This window comes from Schistocerca nitens, chromosome 6, assembly GCF_023898315.1.
Source record: "Schistocerca nitens isolate TAMUIC-IGC-003100 chromosome 6, iqSchNite1.1, whole genome shotgun sequence".
NCBI lineage: Eukaryota > Metazoa > Arthropoda > Insecta > Orthoptera > Acrididae > Schistocerca > Schistocerca nitens.
In genome coordinates this window covers 284260406-284278455 of record NC_064619.1, presented here as the reverse complement: position 1 = coordinate 284278455, position 18050 = coordinate 284260406, and positions in this window count along the sequence as shown.

Here is an 18050-nt window from a genome sequence, read left to right as displayed (position 1 = left end):
CAGTGAAGGAGGTAGGGCGAGGTGTCTACAGTGTGTTGGGGCTGAAGAAAGGTTTCATTGAGGAGGAAGGCATCCACTTGGTGGGTTGCGAGGGTGTGCAGGAAGAGGTTCTTGTTGGTGGGAAGGGAACGGATGTTATTGAACAGGATACGGTGCTGTCGCGCCATGACAGGGAATTAATCGAGGGTCTCGAGACGGGAGAAGGTGAAATGGGCCTGATTATGGGAGTAGGTGGTATACATGTTGTGGTTAAAGATGGAACGGGTGGCGAGGGATATCTGCTGGAGGGTGTGGGGGCGCTGAAAGGGTGGACATTTTGGAGAACGATGGTGAGGAACCTGATGGTGTCCTCAGTGGTGCAGGGGGGGGGGGGGGGACAAAGGGAACGAAGGGAATTGCCAGGAGGAGTGGGGGCATCCTGAGGGCAGACAGGGATGGTGAGTTCGGGAGTGGTGGGAGGGGGTCAACTCCTACATTTCTGGGAGTAGGTGGGATGTAGGAGATGACAGGTGTTGCAGGAGGGAGAGGACTGGGGTTGGGGCACTGCCGGAGGAACTGTGCCTGTCTGCAGTGCATTGTAGTGCAGGCACCTCTTGCAGTGGAGGGAGTTACAAAGGGGATGGGAGGGGTCGACCTTGTAGCCTTGGTGGAAGAGCAGGGCACCCTCCTTCAGGAGACGGTCAATGGAGGCGACATGTTCCGAGAACACCCGCATAAGACAGGTGGGGCCAGCCGGGCTAAAGATGCGGCGAACTGCCCGTATTTCCAAATAAGGGTGTGCCTTGAGCTCCGCCAACACCTCCTCCTCTGTGATCGTCAGACTAAGCCAAGTGATCACGATGGTGAGGGTTGGCAGACGACGCGGGGGTTGGGGTTGGCGGGAGGTGGCTGGGCAAGGGGCAGGGTTGAGGGAGGCATTGGGGCCAAACCAGGTGATGGGGATTCTGGAAAGGATGTTAGTATGAAGGGTGGGGCTGGAGGAGGAGATGAGAATGGAGCCTCTTCAGGGAGTGAGGAGGGAGATGGGGGCTCTGTTGGCGGAGAAGGAGCGAGAGGGTCCGGACCTTGAGGAGGGAAGGATCAGGACGATAGAGGATGTATTTGTAGGAGGAGGGGGAGGAGGAGGAGGTGGAGGCAGCAGGGCCAGGCGGAGAGACATCCATGGCATCCTGAGGGAGGAGGGAAGGAGGACAGGGCTGGGTCTTTTTGGAAGCAGAGGAGGACGGGGTACCACTAGGGCGTTTGATGTCGACGGAAGGGTGAGAGGAGGCGTGTGGGACAGGAGCAACAGGGAGGTGGCGGGAAGTGGCAGGTCCCAGCCTGGGCGTTGGAGCCAACACTGAAGATTGGGATGGCGATGGTGAAGGCGACGGCGATGATGTCGCTGATGGCGATGGTGAAGGCGAGGGCGAGTGTGGGGCATGGGCCGTGGCCCTCCGGGTCACCACCCTAGTGGGGGCTGCAGTAACAGGGTGAGGGAGGGGAGGGAGAGGATCAGAGGTGGAGGTGCGGGAGGAAGAAGCTGGGGATGGGACGACAAAGAGCGAGGGCGAAGGGAGAGTGAGAAGTGGAGGGATGGAATGAGGGGGGGGGGCGATTGGGCACACCACGTAATGGTAGTGGTGGCGGCAGAGGGAGAGGTATATACTATTGCGGTGGTTGTGGTAGTGGTAGTGATGGTGGGGGTGGACATGCTGACAAGGAGGAAAAGAGACACAACAGGACGAAAAGTACAGAAGAAAACAGGAGACGGATGAAGACAGATGAAGACGGACGAAGACCGGTGGCACTCAGACTGGGGCCAAAGCCCCACTCCGCTGGCGCTGGCGGGAGGCGACCGCAGACAGGAACGCTGGCAGGAACGCTGGCTGGCTGGCTGGCTGGAACGCTGGCTGGCTGGAACGCTGGCTGGCTGGCAGGAATGCTGGCAGGAACGCTGCAGCTCCTGCTGCTGCCACGGGCTGGACCGCTGCTGCTGCTGCTGCTGCTGCTGGCTGGCTGGCTGGCTGGACCGCTTCTGGCTGGACCGCTGCTGGGTGGCAGGAAATTTGCTGGGTGGCTGGACAGCTGCTGGCTGGCTCGACCACTGTTGGCTGGATGGCTGGACCCTGCAAACGCCCTAACGCTTCGATGAGAGGCGAATGCCACTATCGAAGGGCGGTACTCATTACAAGGTACCGCCGGAGATGATAATATGGGGTGTCTAGGAAACCTGCTTTAACGGATTGCCAGACACCAATTCGTGTTAATAAAGTTTATTACAACAGGAAATAATTACAACACTTATCTTTGTGAAGTACAGAAGTGTTACAAGCAATGGGCGACAGACAAATAAGAAGTCTCTTCAGTATACACAATTCGTAATACGGGCGAAACAATATAGTTCCAAAGTCGCTGCTATAGCGTTCGTAGAACGGCTCGTCTTCAACTCGGCTGCTGCCAGGCGGAGCAGCGCTTATGTTCTCTTCGCCTGGAGGCCGCTGCTGCCTCGGTGTTGTCCTAGAGAGCGGTCGGTCAGTGTATCATTGGCTGACGTCGTCTCACAGCCCTCTCTGCTCTAACATTCTTGACTGTTGTGCCGGCGCTTGACGTTACGCCGGCACAATATCTGGTGTTATCTAACGAATTGTTATAAGCCCTCTGCTGTTCCTAGTCTACGTAAGCAATTTAGCAGCACCCCTGTAATATGGTTTGCAGATGATAACGTCATTTGCCATCTAGTAAAGTCATGAAAGGTCCAAATGAATTGCGAAATGATCCATTCAGTATATCAGTATGGTGCTAGAAGTGGAAATTGACCACAGACATTAAAAAGTCTGTGGTCTGCCTTACGAGTACTTGTAACACCGTAACTCTAGTGCTCTATTGATTTATTTTGCTTTTGTTTCATTTAATGTTACATCGTTGAGCTTCTGTAAATGTGTTTGGATCAATAACACAAAAATGTATACTCCTTTCTTTGTTAAAACTTTGATGTCATGCTTTGATTCTATGCAATGTAGTATATCTGTCATTTAAATTCTTTGTCCCAATTGGATGGAGACAAAACTTACTGCATATATTTGGAATTTGTTTAAATAATTTTGTTTAGAACTACCTACATGTGCAAAGGTCCTGTTTTAATTAATATGTTTGGTTACTGTTATGTAAACTGCTGATCCTCACTTAGGGTTCTTAGTCATTTTGTATGTGAAACGTCTTGTGTTTCCCCTCAGGAACGGAACTGTGCAGCGCGCGCAGATTGTGGTTGGCCTAGGTAGAAAAGGCGGAACAAGAGTCAGTCGGGGACGAGCTACCAAACTGTGCACTGCCATGTAAAAGTTGTATATGGTGCTGCTTCCGAGAGAGGCTTTTTCTGCCACTGTCCAATGCCTCGGATGGATGGGTAAATAACTGGAACGATTCTGGAATTGGTATCCATCACCGCCACCAAGAAGGGACAGAGTCCAGCAATTCTGCCTGCAAATCCACCTACCAACATGCAGTGGCCACCGCATTGCGCAATAACTGTAAAGGAGTACTGTAATAATGTACAGTGAAGGATCAGCTTATTGGGTGATTTAGTGCGCACAAATATAAGGTAACGTATAACTGAATTTATGTACCTACCATGATTTTTTCCCTATCACAACTCCTCTCGGGTTCCTCTCCATTTGAACTATGATTACCGAGTGTCCTATTTTGTGGAAAAAATGAAAGCCTCAAAGTTAGACAGTTAATTACATAATGTTGTTTGATCTTTGATGAGAAGGGAATATTCAGGTTTACTGTGGATTTGGTGAAATTGTGGGAAGCAGTAAATGTAGTTTTGTAAAGTTTTAAAGTCACCTATTTAATCATTTATCTGAAAGTAGAAGACTGTGGTAATAAAGACAATTTGCTGTTACTTTTAAAGATTAAAAGTTCATAAAACTGAGGCTTATAAAGGTTTGCTTAATAAATGATCACATTGCTGCCTGTAGTAAATTTAAAAAGGTGAGTCAGTTTCTTGCAATTTTGTCAACATTGTGTTTCACCGTAGTAAAAGTGGGAAACTGCAATAGTAGAAAGTTATATGTTCATGATTGTGTTTGTTTCTCTTGTGTGTTGGAAGTGCATATTAATAGTGTAACAGGATCCACAGTTTGTCTGTTGTACTAATGCTAGGTAACAAGTAACGGGAAGACCACTATTTATGAAAACCATAAGTACGTTATTCAAAAGACAGTGAGAAGTAACCTGTTAGTGAATTCCATTTAACTTTCATTCTAAACAGAATAGTATTTAGTTGAGAGATATTTAACCCTTGACCAGTTCATAAAAATGCATTGAAATGCATTTATAATTTTATGTCAGCTAGGAAGATATTTGAACAATAATACTGAACCTACGTCCAATTAATGATTCTGCAGTGAATGTTAATAGTAATGTTATAAAGACCATTCAGTTTGAACAAGCCCTGAAAGTAGTAGTGTGTTTCGGTATGTGTTATATTTTTGCAAATAGTTTGTGCTGCTCTAGCTGTTAGCTTCAATCTTACCGTAAACATAGCTATGTGTCAGAGTTCATTGCACTCGCGTGTGGCCAAGTATAGGTTGTGTTTGTCCGTTAAAGTTACTCATACCTTAATCTTTCTCTTACCCAATTAGGCTGGCGACCGTTTTCCTTATTCTTTAAACAGTATAGATGGGCAAAAATATTGTTTGTTACTGTTCAAATATTTACGTAATTCTGACTTTCACTTCCGATAAGCCACCTCCATTAGGTACAACGCGGTCAATATAACAAAATTCCTCTCAGAGGGTATCACTGTTCTGTTGCTTTATACCATAATTGCTTTAACAAGGTAGTTTTGTTTCACGACCTGCCTCCAACTTTAAGGTTATGGTATAGAAGTAGCATAAGAGAGTGTTATATACTTACAATGTTATATTAAATTTCAGATTAACGGTAGATAACAAGTTTAAAGGTTTACAATTCTGATGCCCAGGGATACAAGTATGGACACTTAAATTGGAACCATCGCGCAGAAAACGCCACACTGATGTTAAGCCAAAGTCTGCATTTTACTGGTAAAATATTTAGAAGATGCCAAAAATCTACTAAGCATACAGCCTACACTGCGCAGTATGGGATTCTTATCAGAAAGGGCTGACGGAAGACATCGAAAAAGTTCAAGCTCGTGTTTCTTTGTAGCTAAAAAGGAAAGAGAGAGTGTCACTGATATGTAACTGAGTTGAGGTGAAAATCACTAAAATAGAGTTGTTTGTCGTTGCGGCGAAATCTTTTCACGAAATTCCAATTACCAGCTTTCTTCTTTGAATGCCAAAGTAGACTCTGAGACAAAAAATACGAAGTGGGACGATGAAATTATCCGAACGGGACGAAAATCGTTAGACGTGATGTAAAAGTACAAACAATCAAGTTATTACAATTTCAGTAAAATTGAATTATTTATTCAAGAGAAAGAATTTCACAAATTCAACTAGTCAATAATGCGTTGGTCCACTTCTGGCTCTTATGCAAGTACTTATTAGGCATAGCATTGATTGATAGAGTTGTTGGATGTCCTGCGTAAGTATATTGTGTCAAATTCTGTCCAGCTGGCGCGTTAGATCGTCAAAATCCCGAGCCGGTTGGAGGACTTTGTCCACAATGCTCCAAACGTTCTCATTGGGTGACATTGTTGTTGCCCAAGGCAGGGTTTGGTCACCACGAAGACGCGCAGCAGAAACTCTCGTCATGTGCGGGTGGGAATTATCTTTTGAAATGTAAGCCTAATGCGGCTTTCCATGAAGAGTAGCAAAACGGGGCGTAGAACATCATCGACTTACTGCTGTGCTGTAAGGGTGCCGAGGGTGAAAACCAAAGGGCAACTGCTATGAAAAGAAATGGCACTCCAGACCATCATTCCAAGTTGTCGGGCCAAATGGCAGTTGACGGTCAGACTGGTATCCCACTGCTGGCCGGGGCATTTCCAGACGCGTTTTCGCTGGTCATCGGGGCTCAGTTCAAAGCGGAACTCATCACTGCGGGCAATTCTACTCCAGCCAATGCGATTCCAGGCCGAAGACGCTTCTAGAGACGCCCCGCACACGTCATCCCTCAGCAGTACAACACACAGCTCTGACAAATGGTTCAAATGGCTCTGAGTACTATGGGACCTAACATCTGTACAGCTCTGTCAGTCAATGACAAACCGAATAACTGCTTGCATAAGGGGCAGAGGTGGGCCAACGCGTCATTGACTTGTTCAGTTCGTGAAGCTCTTTCCCTTGAATACAGCATCCAATCTTTCTGAAACTGTGTAATTTTGTTTGTCTATACATTTACAGCAGGTCTATCAATTACCGTCCGATTTGGATAGATCCTTCGTAGTGCATCGTTTTTTTTATTTTTTGTTCTAGTGTGTATTTTGATGAATCCCACCCACGATGTATGTGAGGAAACTAATGAGACTGATTTACTGCCAGTTTATTTATTTTTTTCGAACAACAATACTGTTTGCATCAAAGTAGTTCCGTTTTATAGCTATACACCAGTGAAGACTTTGTTCCCAGTCTTGGTAGCAGCACTGAAAGGATTCAACTCATGGTGCCTTTAACATGTCAGCCACATTTCTATGAATGTTCTCCAGAGCTCTAAAATGACGTCCTTTGGGAATGGCCATGTGACATGTGACGTTGTCATTGTGCAGTTTCCATTTATATGCAATGTCAGTATCCGGTCTCACTCGATTCATCCTTTTCCTGAAACTTTCAAGGATATCTTTGTAAAAACATTTGATTGACAGTTTGTCCTGGAGGAACAAGTTCTTTATGGGTGATACCCCTACGAAAAAAGGCAAATCAGCATTGTTGTGATCTTTGATTTGCTCATTAGCACTTTTTCCATAGAGAAGATGTCTCAGTGTGCCACTCCTCTCTTTACCGCTTTGTCTAGGGATTGAACTCAAAAATCCGGTATTCATCACCTGCGATCATGCGACGGAAACATTCGCGGTCATTGACAGTCCTCTCAAGATGATCAATGCTGAAATTTCTTTGATTATTCTGTTGCTCAATTGAGAGGTTTTCCGGCACCACTTTGGCACATACCTTTCGCATGTGCAAAATTTGGGTCAACATTCGACGTACGGTGTAAGTGTTTAAGTTTAACACGTCACCTACCGTTCTTTCTGTTAAACGTCGGTCTGATCTCACAAGACCACGCACACGTTCGACGTTTTCGTCAGTTTCTGTAGCTAAAGGTCTCTCTAAGCAAGGTTCATCTTCCACGTGTTCTCGGTCTTCAAAAATGATTTATGTCACCAAAAAACTTGTGCTCTTGATAAGGAATGTTCCCAATTGGCATGTTTCAACTTTTCAACGGTCAGACTCGCGGATTCCTCAAGTTCAACACATAGCGTGATGACTTAACGTTGCTCTAAATTCTGCTGTTCCATTTTCGTAACACACGACAAAAGCCGGCCGATGTGGCCGAGCGGTTCTAGGCGCTTCAGTCTGGAACCGCGCGACCGCTACGGTCGCAGGTTCGAATCCTGCCTCGGGCATGGATGTGTGTGATGTCCTTAGGCTAGTTAGGTTTAAGTAGTTCTAAGTTCTAGGGGACTGATGACCTTAGATGTCAAGTCCCATAGTGGTCAGAGCCATTTGAACCACACGACAAAAACACAGCTTCACTGATGGCGCTCTCAAAAATGATGGCTGTGTAGATCTGAAATTCGGGCTGAGCATCTGGAAGAAATGAGCGCATCAGTCTACACAACTAGAAAAATACAGCGTTGCCACATTGACTTCAGTGTTCTTAGTGTCATTATTTTCCTCACACACCTCGTACGTAGGAAAAAATGACCATCGTAATAATATTAGAGACATCGGAGCTCGCACGGAAAGACTGAATTGTTCATTTTTGCTGTGTACTACTAGAGAGTGGAGCAGTTGAGAAGCAGTATCTGAAAACGGTTCTGTGCTCTGCCAAACACTTGGAAGTTGCCGCGAGTGTATCTTTCCAGTGTTTTGGAAGTTCCATATTACGGTGAGATCCTGTTAGTCGAACCAAGCTCTTTGAGCTATCTCTTTGTGTCTATACTGAAGTGTGCTTATATCCCTGAAGTGCTGTTCGGAGTCTCATGCAATAGGAAACGTTCAGAGGAATCTACCTATGAGGCCATACAGGTCAAACGGAAATTCGACATTCTCTCTGTTACTGGTTCTGCTCACGGCTGACTGGCTTTCGGTTTGCTGCAGTTGGAGCCCTGCAATGAAGGAGATTCAGGATGAGTTTTTTAAAATTACTTGTCTTGGTTATTAATGGGTGAGCTGTTGCCTTTTTGTCGTGAATTCCAAGTATATACGCAGTATTTTTCAATAATCCCGTGTACAGAAACTGGAGTGATTTATAACGCGAAATGGTATTCTTGCCCATGTCGACATAAAGACTCAGACATGGCTCATATTTTCTAAAATGTAATCTGTTTTATAGGATCGAATAACATCGTTTGATTCCGTTCCGTTATAGATAAAAACTTACCATCTTGTACTGCATTATAAATGGTTTATTTTATTGCTGAAAACGTCTCTTTCGTTACTTTTGTGCAGAATTTCAGTTCACATTATACTGCTTGAGAACCTATAAGGCAGTGGTAGTCAAACTGCGGCCCGCGGGCCTCATACGTTCCGAATCAAATTTTCGTGCTGCCCGCGATTCTCAGTGGTATTTTATGACAATATATATCTACCAACTAACAGCCGAATCCGATCAGGCAGCTTAGTCTAAAGGTGAGAGATGGTAGGCTGTCTGTGTTCTCGCCGGCTTCTCTGTAGAAGATGAGGGATTTGGACAGCAGCAGAGGCGGGTCCTGGTGAAGGTACAAAAACTCTTTATCAGCTCTGTACTAATTCATGCAGTTCAGGCATTCTTCTGATTGTGCTTCATTCTCTGGCGCGATCCGGAGTTCCCTCGAATATTCCAGCATCGTAGCTGCAGACGTTGACGTGTAGCGGTCGGCGTGCACGCGCTGTTCGGGAGACAGAGCCCTGTGCTGGCGTCTCCGGTATCCGAGATGAGCTGAGACGGCAGGATGCGGGCGCTCTGCGGTCACGGGCAGCCACCAGGTCTATGCGGAAGGTCACGTCGTTGCCTGGAGACAAAGTCTGGACCGACAGTGAGGAGCAGCGGCGGGAGGATGGTGCGGTGTTGCCTGCTCGGGCTGGGCAGACATGCAGAGGTACCTCCTTCGCGGTCTGGTGCCGGTAGAATTCACAGCGTGGATTCCCGGCTCACACACAGCATCCGCCGGGTTAGCCCTGCCGTGCCAGAACGTGACGTACTCGGCTGTGCCAGCGTTTAAATGCTGGTTCTCAGCTCTGAATTAGCGGAAGGGCTGGATTCGTGGGCCACTGCGAACCTCCTGGAACAGGGCGATGATCAGGGTCTGATGTAATAGTTGACGAAGCGGAAGTCGAAGTCAATCGAGCCGGAGCGGCTTCTCGAAGACTGGTCTCAGGTCACTGATACCCGGGTGTTGCGAGATGTCTTATTGCTACTGCAGAGTACTGATCAAGCAAGACGACGGCCGGCAGCAGCCGCTGTCCGTCGCTTGTGGCCTGATTTCGGCGCTCGTGATCCAAGAACACGAAAGCCAGTCGTGCAGTTCAGTGCCTAGTATCTGCTGTCGGTCTGTGGCTTCGTTGCTTTTCGGGGCTCGGACTTCTGCTCCAAGTTTTTCTATAGTTTTGTCCCGTAACATTCGTAAGAGTGTAGTTTTCCTGCTCAATAATAAACAAAAATTCTTACAGAGATAATAATATTTTAGGATGAAATCAGTTCTAATTGGCGTTGGTGAATTCGTTCGCTTACCTCAAGGGCAGAGCGTTTAGAGGATGTGAGAGGGGGAACGTTTATTGTTGCCTTCTAGCACTGACAACCATTTGGCGTGCGCGACTCGTGCAGATCAGGTGCCATGGCGTAAATTTTGGCATAACAGTAACACGGATCCATGTATCCGTATTACAGAGACGATCACCCTCAAATGCTGTGTATTTGTAACACGGAATATCAAATAAAATTAAACCCGTTTTAATAGAACGCAATGACAGGAAGGAAAGTCGCATTCAAAATACACACATCAAAAGAAGTTTTGCATCACCCCGGTTCCCAGAACTCTTGAAGATAGACGTTGACTGTGGATATTGTATCACAGATACATTCCCTTTGACTGTTCAGAGATGTCACTACACCCGCGCAGAGATGTAAACAAACACTCATGAGCAGCGCCTATTAGATGGAGGGGGTCCGACAGCCGATCAGATCCAGTCATTCCGGCGGTAGGGAGGTAAGCGGCTCGTGTTGTCTGTACTTCAACCATGCATAGACGGTCAAAACGCGATTCGATCGACTCCGCATTGTTACTTTGTGCCAAGAACGGCTCGCAACAAGGGAAGTGTCCAGGAGTCTCGGAGTGAACCTAAGCGATGTTGTTGGGAGATGGAGGAGATACAGAGAGACAGAATCTGTCGATGACATGCGTCGCTCAGGCCGCCCAAGGGCTACTACTGCAGGGGATGACCGCTACCTACGGATTCCGGCTCGGAGGAAACACGACATCAACGCTACCATGTTGAATAATGCTTTTCGTGCAGCCACAGGACGTCGTGTTACGACTCAAACTGTGCACAATAGGCTGCATGATGCACAACTTCACTCCCGACGTCCATGGCGAGGTCCATCTTTGCAACCATGACACCATGCAGTGCAGTACAGATAGGCCCAAAAACATGCGAAATGGAAGGCTTAGGATTGTCATCACGCTCTCTTTACCGTTGAGTGTCGCCTATGCCTTCAACCAGACAATCGTAGGAGACGTGTTTGGAGCCAATTCGGTCAGGCTGAACCCCTTAGACACACTGTCCAGCGAGTGCAGCAAGATGGAGGTTCCCTGCTGTTTTGGGGTGGCCGGCCGCTGGTGGCCGAGCGGTTCTGGCGCTACAGTCTGGAACCGCGCGACCGCTACGGTCGCAGGTTCGAATCCTGCCTCGGGCATTGATGTGTGTGATGTCCTTAGGTTAGTTAGGTTTAAGTAGTTCTAAGTTCTAGGGGACTAATGACCTCATCAGTTGAGTCCCATAGTGCTCAGAGCCATTTGAACCATTTTTTTGGGGTGGCGTTATGTGGGGCCGACGTACGCCGCTGGTGGTCATGATGCCATCCTTCAACAGATAGTGCAACCAATCGGGTGCGTATTGGCGAGGCAATAGTCTTCATGGACGACAATTCGCGCCCCCATCTTGCACATCTTGTCAACGACTTCCTTTAGGATAAGGACATCGCTCGACTAGAGTGGCCAGCATGTTCTCCAGACATGAACCCTATCGAACATGACTGCGATAGATTTAAAATAGCTGTTTACGGACAACGTGACCCACGAACCACTCTGAGGGATGTCCATCGAATCGCCATTGAGGAGTGGGACAATTAGGAACAACAGTGCCTTGATGAACTTGTGGATAGTATGGCATGACGAATACAGGCATACATCAATGGAAGAGGACGTGCTATTGGGTATTAGAGGTACCGGTGTGTACAGTACTCTAGACCACCACCTCTGAAGGTCACGCTGTATGGTGGTACAACATGCAATGAGTGGTTTTCATGAGCAATAAAAAAGGAGGAAATGTAGTTTATGTCGATCTCTATTCCAATTTTCTGTACAGATTCCGAAACTCTCGGAATCGAGGTGATGCAGAACTTTTTTGATTTGCGTATTTAGTAACGTTTGTAATCGTATATCATGTTGAATAATGCATTTAAGTATAAATATAATTACTGTCGTCAACCAATTAATCATATGTTCACACAGAGAACACAACAATGCTTTGTCATGCAGTACCAAAACTGTGGGATCGCTGTGGATGGCAACAATCTGAAACAGAGAACAGTCGACACTTAGTGTTCCGAATGGTGCCGCCTTTTAACGATCAGTATTTTGGGGCCGTTGATCAGCTTATCGCGCCCTTAGTACACCTAGTCTCTTGGGGGCTGATAACATAATTTATGTATGTTATCAAAGAATAATAAGAATGCTACATACGCGGCCCGAAGTACCGCCTTCCAATGTCTGTATTAGCTCTAGAGCAACGAAGTTCGAAGACCACTGCTATCAAGTGTTTGCGATTTTTCTACGGTGTTTTGAGAATTACATACAGGTTACTTGCAGAATTTTTTTGAAATATTTCTCTCGAGCTAAGTCTTTTCTTCATTATCACGAAAAATTAAAGATATGCTGCTTTGAAAGTTCGTAATTTTCCCCCTCTGTGACGCAGAGCAGATTGAAATTAAAGGTACATTCAACGATCCTCTGTAATGGTTCAAAAGCATGGCGCCCTGCGACGTCACCCTCGGGCTATGTGACGCCTCAGACAGCAAGGTGTCGACACATGCGATAAAAAGGTCAGACCTCAGAAGTTCATGCGACGTGTAAGGCGGGTTATTATGTCATATTCGTAACAAGTTTCACTACAATTCTGCCTAAAGCCACATTGATCGTGTCAGGCGATGGGAGGGAGCCAACCGCCCCCCCCCCCCCCCCACAAATTATGCCTCACACCTTCTCTTGACGCCTCTGCGATGGAAGTCCAACCGCGACGTCTAGCACTGAAATCCAGCTGTTTTCTAACGGGGGACCGAGGGAAACTTTTCAGACACAGCGCTGCTCAGAATAGACATGAAATGGCATCATTAGGTCGTATATATGGCGTCAATGAAATCACAACTTCACCAGGGGCTTTCATTTGCACACATTTCGCTGTGCAAAACGACAGTTTGCACTATGATGTGCAAAAGGAAGACGTACTTGACAACCTTCGCCACTCCTGATACCCTCCGAATGACTCGACAATTCTCCAAGGACATCGTGGAACTGCAACTGAACTGAACGTGACCTGACCCTTTTGTGGTGTACTGCAGATGTTTCCTTGAAATGCAGGGTGGAACCAATAGGGGCCTTTCAGAAGTATTCGACGAGATTTGAAAGTGATCCGAATCAGCGAAGGCTGGTTACGTTTTCGGCCCACTTGTTTGACACCCACCTACGGCGTGATCAAAAGGCCTAAATGGGGGGTGGGTGATGGGTGGGTGATAGGGGTGGGGGACGACAATGACATATACATGAATAAAACGGCGAAGCGTCCCTCCAAGATCCTCTAGTTTGACAACACCCGCATTGACACACGCACACTTTTGTTGAGCAATTTAAAGAAATACATGTACAGAGAAAACCGTTGACCGATTCCAAGGCACCTGCTGCAGACGACACCTTTAACGCCACGCAGAGTCCACATGTAAACAAGCAGGGGCTAGAGCAGCAGTATAGTGCCAGTTAGTGGAACCATGTAATCACTGGAACCATATAATCTCCATCGATTTCTTCTATGCGTACCATACTTCTACATACAAAATACCCAGTTCGTCACTACTTTTCAATGGCTCTACAACACATATCTCAGTATGTCAGGACCCACATTTACAGAATAACTTTTCTGTTCCTCTGGGAACTGTATGATACGAGATGAGCTTTAGTGCATGTCCTTGCAGTTCATTTGGTGCCTCCATCATTTGTAAACCTTACGATAAAGTAAAATTTGCAGCCATCATTCTCTATTAGAAACAAAGTCCCACTGAATTAATAGTATACTGTGAAAGATCAATTTTTGCTTGTTGATCATCCAGAAAATCTAGTCTTAAGATTGCTCAGTATCTGATATGTGGCAACACCTCCATATCCTCCCAACAGTTCTTAGCTCCAACGTGACACTGAGCAGTGTTGACACAAATGATGCATTTCAGTGTCCATAGTTCATATAACCTACGTCGTGGAGATTTTATCTCTTCCTATCTAGAAACTCCAGGCAAACTATCAAAACATAAGCTCCTGTGTCCACTATAAATTTATATTCTGCTCCGTTCACTACGCCCACCTATTCGGAAATTGAGTAACTCCCATTGGTATTTAACAAACCCTTATCGTGACGCTGATTACTTTGCTTCCTATTCTGACAGTCGTGTGCTCGATTCTCCACTACGCCACATTCATAGTATTGGTGTTGACAGCATTGTTTCGTAACGTGGCCTGTGCGGCTACACCTATAGAATTTCACTTTCGAGGAAAACACATCCCGTTTAACCTGTCCTGGGGTTGCTATGGCGATCTTTTCGAGTTTCTTAGCATCCATAATAGCAGCTGCTAAATCCTCTGGATCCTCCACTCTTACTCTCCTTGGCACATCCGCTTGACATATCCCCTTAAAATATATCCCGCGCCCTGTTCTCTGCCTCTTGCAGATTAATTCCGTCTGCTTCCAAGTTCTGCATCAACGCGTAGATCTCTGCATTGATTTTTCTAATTCTGTTGAAGAACGCCTCCTCCGACTCGTTCCTTCTCTGAGACATTAAGCTGTTCCCTGAAATAAGTCACTCTATTTTGTTTTTAGTAACTCTGATAAAGCCTCTTCATAAGCTGTTGAAACGTCTGTGGCGTATTTAATCCCTCGCTTTACATCACGTAAGTTATGATGTCATCAACCAATCGCGACATATCCATGTAAACGTGCGTCCCATCTGACAAATCATCCAACTTAGTTATAGATTCTTAGTCACTAATAAACTCTGACACATTGTCTGTCGATTTACGCGAATAAACTGTTACTAGTTTAGCTGCAAAAGGATCCACAGGAGGGACAGGAGTACCAAATAAAGCTTTTGCTTCTACTACTCGGCTTTTATATACCCATTAACGGCTTCCAAAGTATCTGCCTCTCTTTGTAATGCTTTATACTCCTTCCTCTTATAGGTGGCGTGTCGCCAAAAGTTGAATCCTTTTCTGCACTGCCATCGCTCGTGTTTCTGGCATTTGTGTAACCTCTATCTGGCAACACAATATAAATGAAGTATATTCGTTACAATCAGTCATAGACAACATGGTTCAGAGCACTAATGCGCTTTGTGGCATCACCTTCAGCATATGTTACTGATAGCTGGCTCTGCCTGCGTACATGGTAATTTCTGATCTGCTAAGTTACAGCACTGGCACATCAATGTATGCAAATAGTATTTCTTACAATTGCCTCTAAACTGTGATAAATCCACAGGTTCCTCCTGTTCTACAAACTTCACCTTAAGGTGCCTATGAATGTCTCACCTTTGCACCATGGCCATAAACAAAAGAAGAAACAGGTCAATACAAAAAGTAACTCACTAAAGCCATACTGCTAGGCAACGCAGTCCTGGACCCAGTTCAGGTGCCAGTGACCATTCCTGGCACCACACATAACAGTGACAGACAGGAACACCTCTGACGACAGACATAAAGACAGTAGCGGGGCAAAGTATGTTCTAGCACACTTTTGATATCAAATTGATATTAAATTAATTATGCAAATTAATTTATTGATCTATTAATTACCTCTACCCCTGGTCATGTACAGTTTTCCCCAGCAGGCATGTGGGTCCCTTCTCGATCCCTCCCCTCTCTTCTACCCCCTTTCCACCCTTCACCTTCCCTCCAAGAGCTGAGAAGCAAAATCGTAAGCCTTACTGAGGTTGTCATGGAAGAGGTAGTCATCGTGGAGAAGGGGGTAATGCAAAATGGGATGGCTACCAGTAAGGCAGTGAAATGCAGACCAGTACTTGGAGAAGCTGACAGAGAGGGGAGAGTTCAGTTGTTACAGGTCTGGCACCAATCGCAGCGTTTCTTTGCTATTAAGAGGTTGTGGAGGCATTATTGTAATTGCCAGTGGTTGAGGTGTGTATCCTGGTCACGGGTGTGGAGGAAGAAGCCGAAGATCATGCAGGATTCACAGAGAAGGACACCTGTGGAGGAAGCGAGGGTGGTGAGGGTGGGTAAGTTTAGTAGGAATGTGTGCCTCCACACCATCGATGATGATCTTTTGGAGGAAGGACAAGGTATGAGTGATGTCAGCAGGATGTTGAAAGGTAAGTGGGTGGCTTTCGACCAGGGAGGCAATGGATTCCTGACAGGCATCCCAGTCGGCTCGGCAGTACTCATGGACAAATTTTGGAGGAGCAGCAGGGCAGGAGCAGGAGGTGGGCGATGGGCCTAAGATGGTGAGAAGGACTGGGAGGTGATCGCTACTAATGGGGTCGAGGACATCTGCAGCAATATGACCAAGGAGTTTGGGGGAAGCAAGGATGACATCAGGAGTGGAGCTACTTTTGGTACAGATGTGCTTCTAGAGGGGAACCATGGATGGTAGTGAGTGAGGAACTCATGCCAACACTGAAGGGTGGCAGGGTTGTGGCAGTGGATGTTAAGGTGTGCAGCAATCACATAGGTGGAGAAGGTGCGGTCAACACTGGGGATGAATTCGTAGGGTAGAGGAGTTGTGGGTCAGATATAGGCACAGGTGATGGTGAAAGAGGGAAAAGAGACACAGGATGAGGTGCTTGGTTGGGTCATTGAGCAGGGGTGGTGGTTGGATAGGGATATGCTTAAGGTGGCAGGACCCTACCTTGCTCTAAGGGAAGAGGATGTTTGGTGCAGTGAAGGAGGTAGGGAGAGGTGCAGACAACATGGTGAGGTAGTAAGAAGGTTTCATTAATGATGAAGGAGCCAACATGATTCTGAGATAGGGTGTATATGAAGAGATATTTGTTGGTAGAGAGGGAGCGAATGTTTAGCTATGCAGACGATACTGTTGGTGTATCAGGATGGGAAGGGGAGAAGGGAGTGGAGGGAGAAGGAGAGAGGCATAAACAGGGGTGCCTTGGTGGGTGATGGTGAACTGGACCTGATTGTAGGGGTATGTGGCACAGGAATTCAAATGGAAGATGGAGTGGGCAGCAAGGAATATCTGCTGGACAGTGTGGGAGCATTGGAAGGGGTGGATATTCTGGAGGATGATTGTCAGGAACCAGATGGTGTTTTCAACTGGAGGGGGGGGGGGGTGGGCAGAGAGAATTGTTGGGGTGGATGGACTGATCGATGGGGCAATTGGAAACGATTAGCTTGGAGCTGGTGGGAGGAGGTTTTGTCTTGCATTTGGAGGAGTGGTGTGGGGTTCATTGCAGGTGTTGCAGGAAGCAGGAGAGGTGAGTATGGGACACTGTTTGAGGAAGTGGGAAGATTTACATTGGGGGCAGCTGGGGTTTGGCAGTTTTGGGTGAGGTGGTAATTATAAAGGAGACAGTGTTGGCAGCAGTTGGAGTGAGGAGGCGAATGGGAGAGGTCAATGAGGTGGCAATTGTTGAAAATCAGGGCACCTTGGGTGCGGAGATGATCTACATAGGAAGGTAGAGCTGGAGTTGTTTTAGATACATAGAGTGGGGTGGGCATTCATTTCCACCAAAACATCCACCACCATTACCACCAGGCTGACTTTGGTGGGCCAGCTGAGGCGGCTGAACGGTTCTAGGCGCTACAGTCTGGAACCGCGCGACCGCTATGGTCGCAGGTTCTAATCCTGCCTCAGGCATGGATGTGTGTGATGTCCTTAGGTTAGTTAGGTTTAAGTAGTTCTAAGTTCTAGGGGACTGATGACCATAGCAGTTAAGTCCCATAGTGCTCAGAACCATTTGAACCATTTTGACTTTGGTGATCATGGCAGTGAGTGACAGTGGACAACGAGTCTGTTGGGGCTGACAGAGAGAGGAGGAGGTAAGGAAAGGTGTGAGAGATGCATGGGGGCCTAAGGTGATATGCAGAAGTTACCAGAGGTCAGTGCAGAAACGAGAGGGGGACTTGATAAGGACAAAGTATTTGTGGGGGATGAGCTGAGCTGTGGGGGCACTGGGGTTATACTTGTGGATTTCTAGGGTGAAGGAGTGGGCATCGAGGAATTTAGGATTGGGCTTCGAAAGGCCAACTGTATGAGGGTAGGGGCTGGGAATGTGGGAGAAGGGGTGGTGTCCATGGGGCGATCAGAAAGAAGAGGGGTGGGTGGTGGTTTCTTGGAGGAGGGGATGGAAGTGAGATCAACATAGAAGGTTAGGGTGGTGTTTTGGTGGGGGTGGTCTGGGGGGAAGGGTGAGGGACTGGTTGGAGTGGGAGGTGGCGG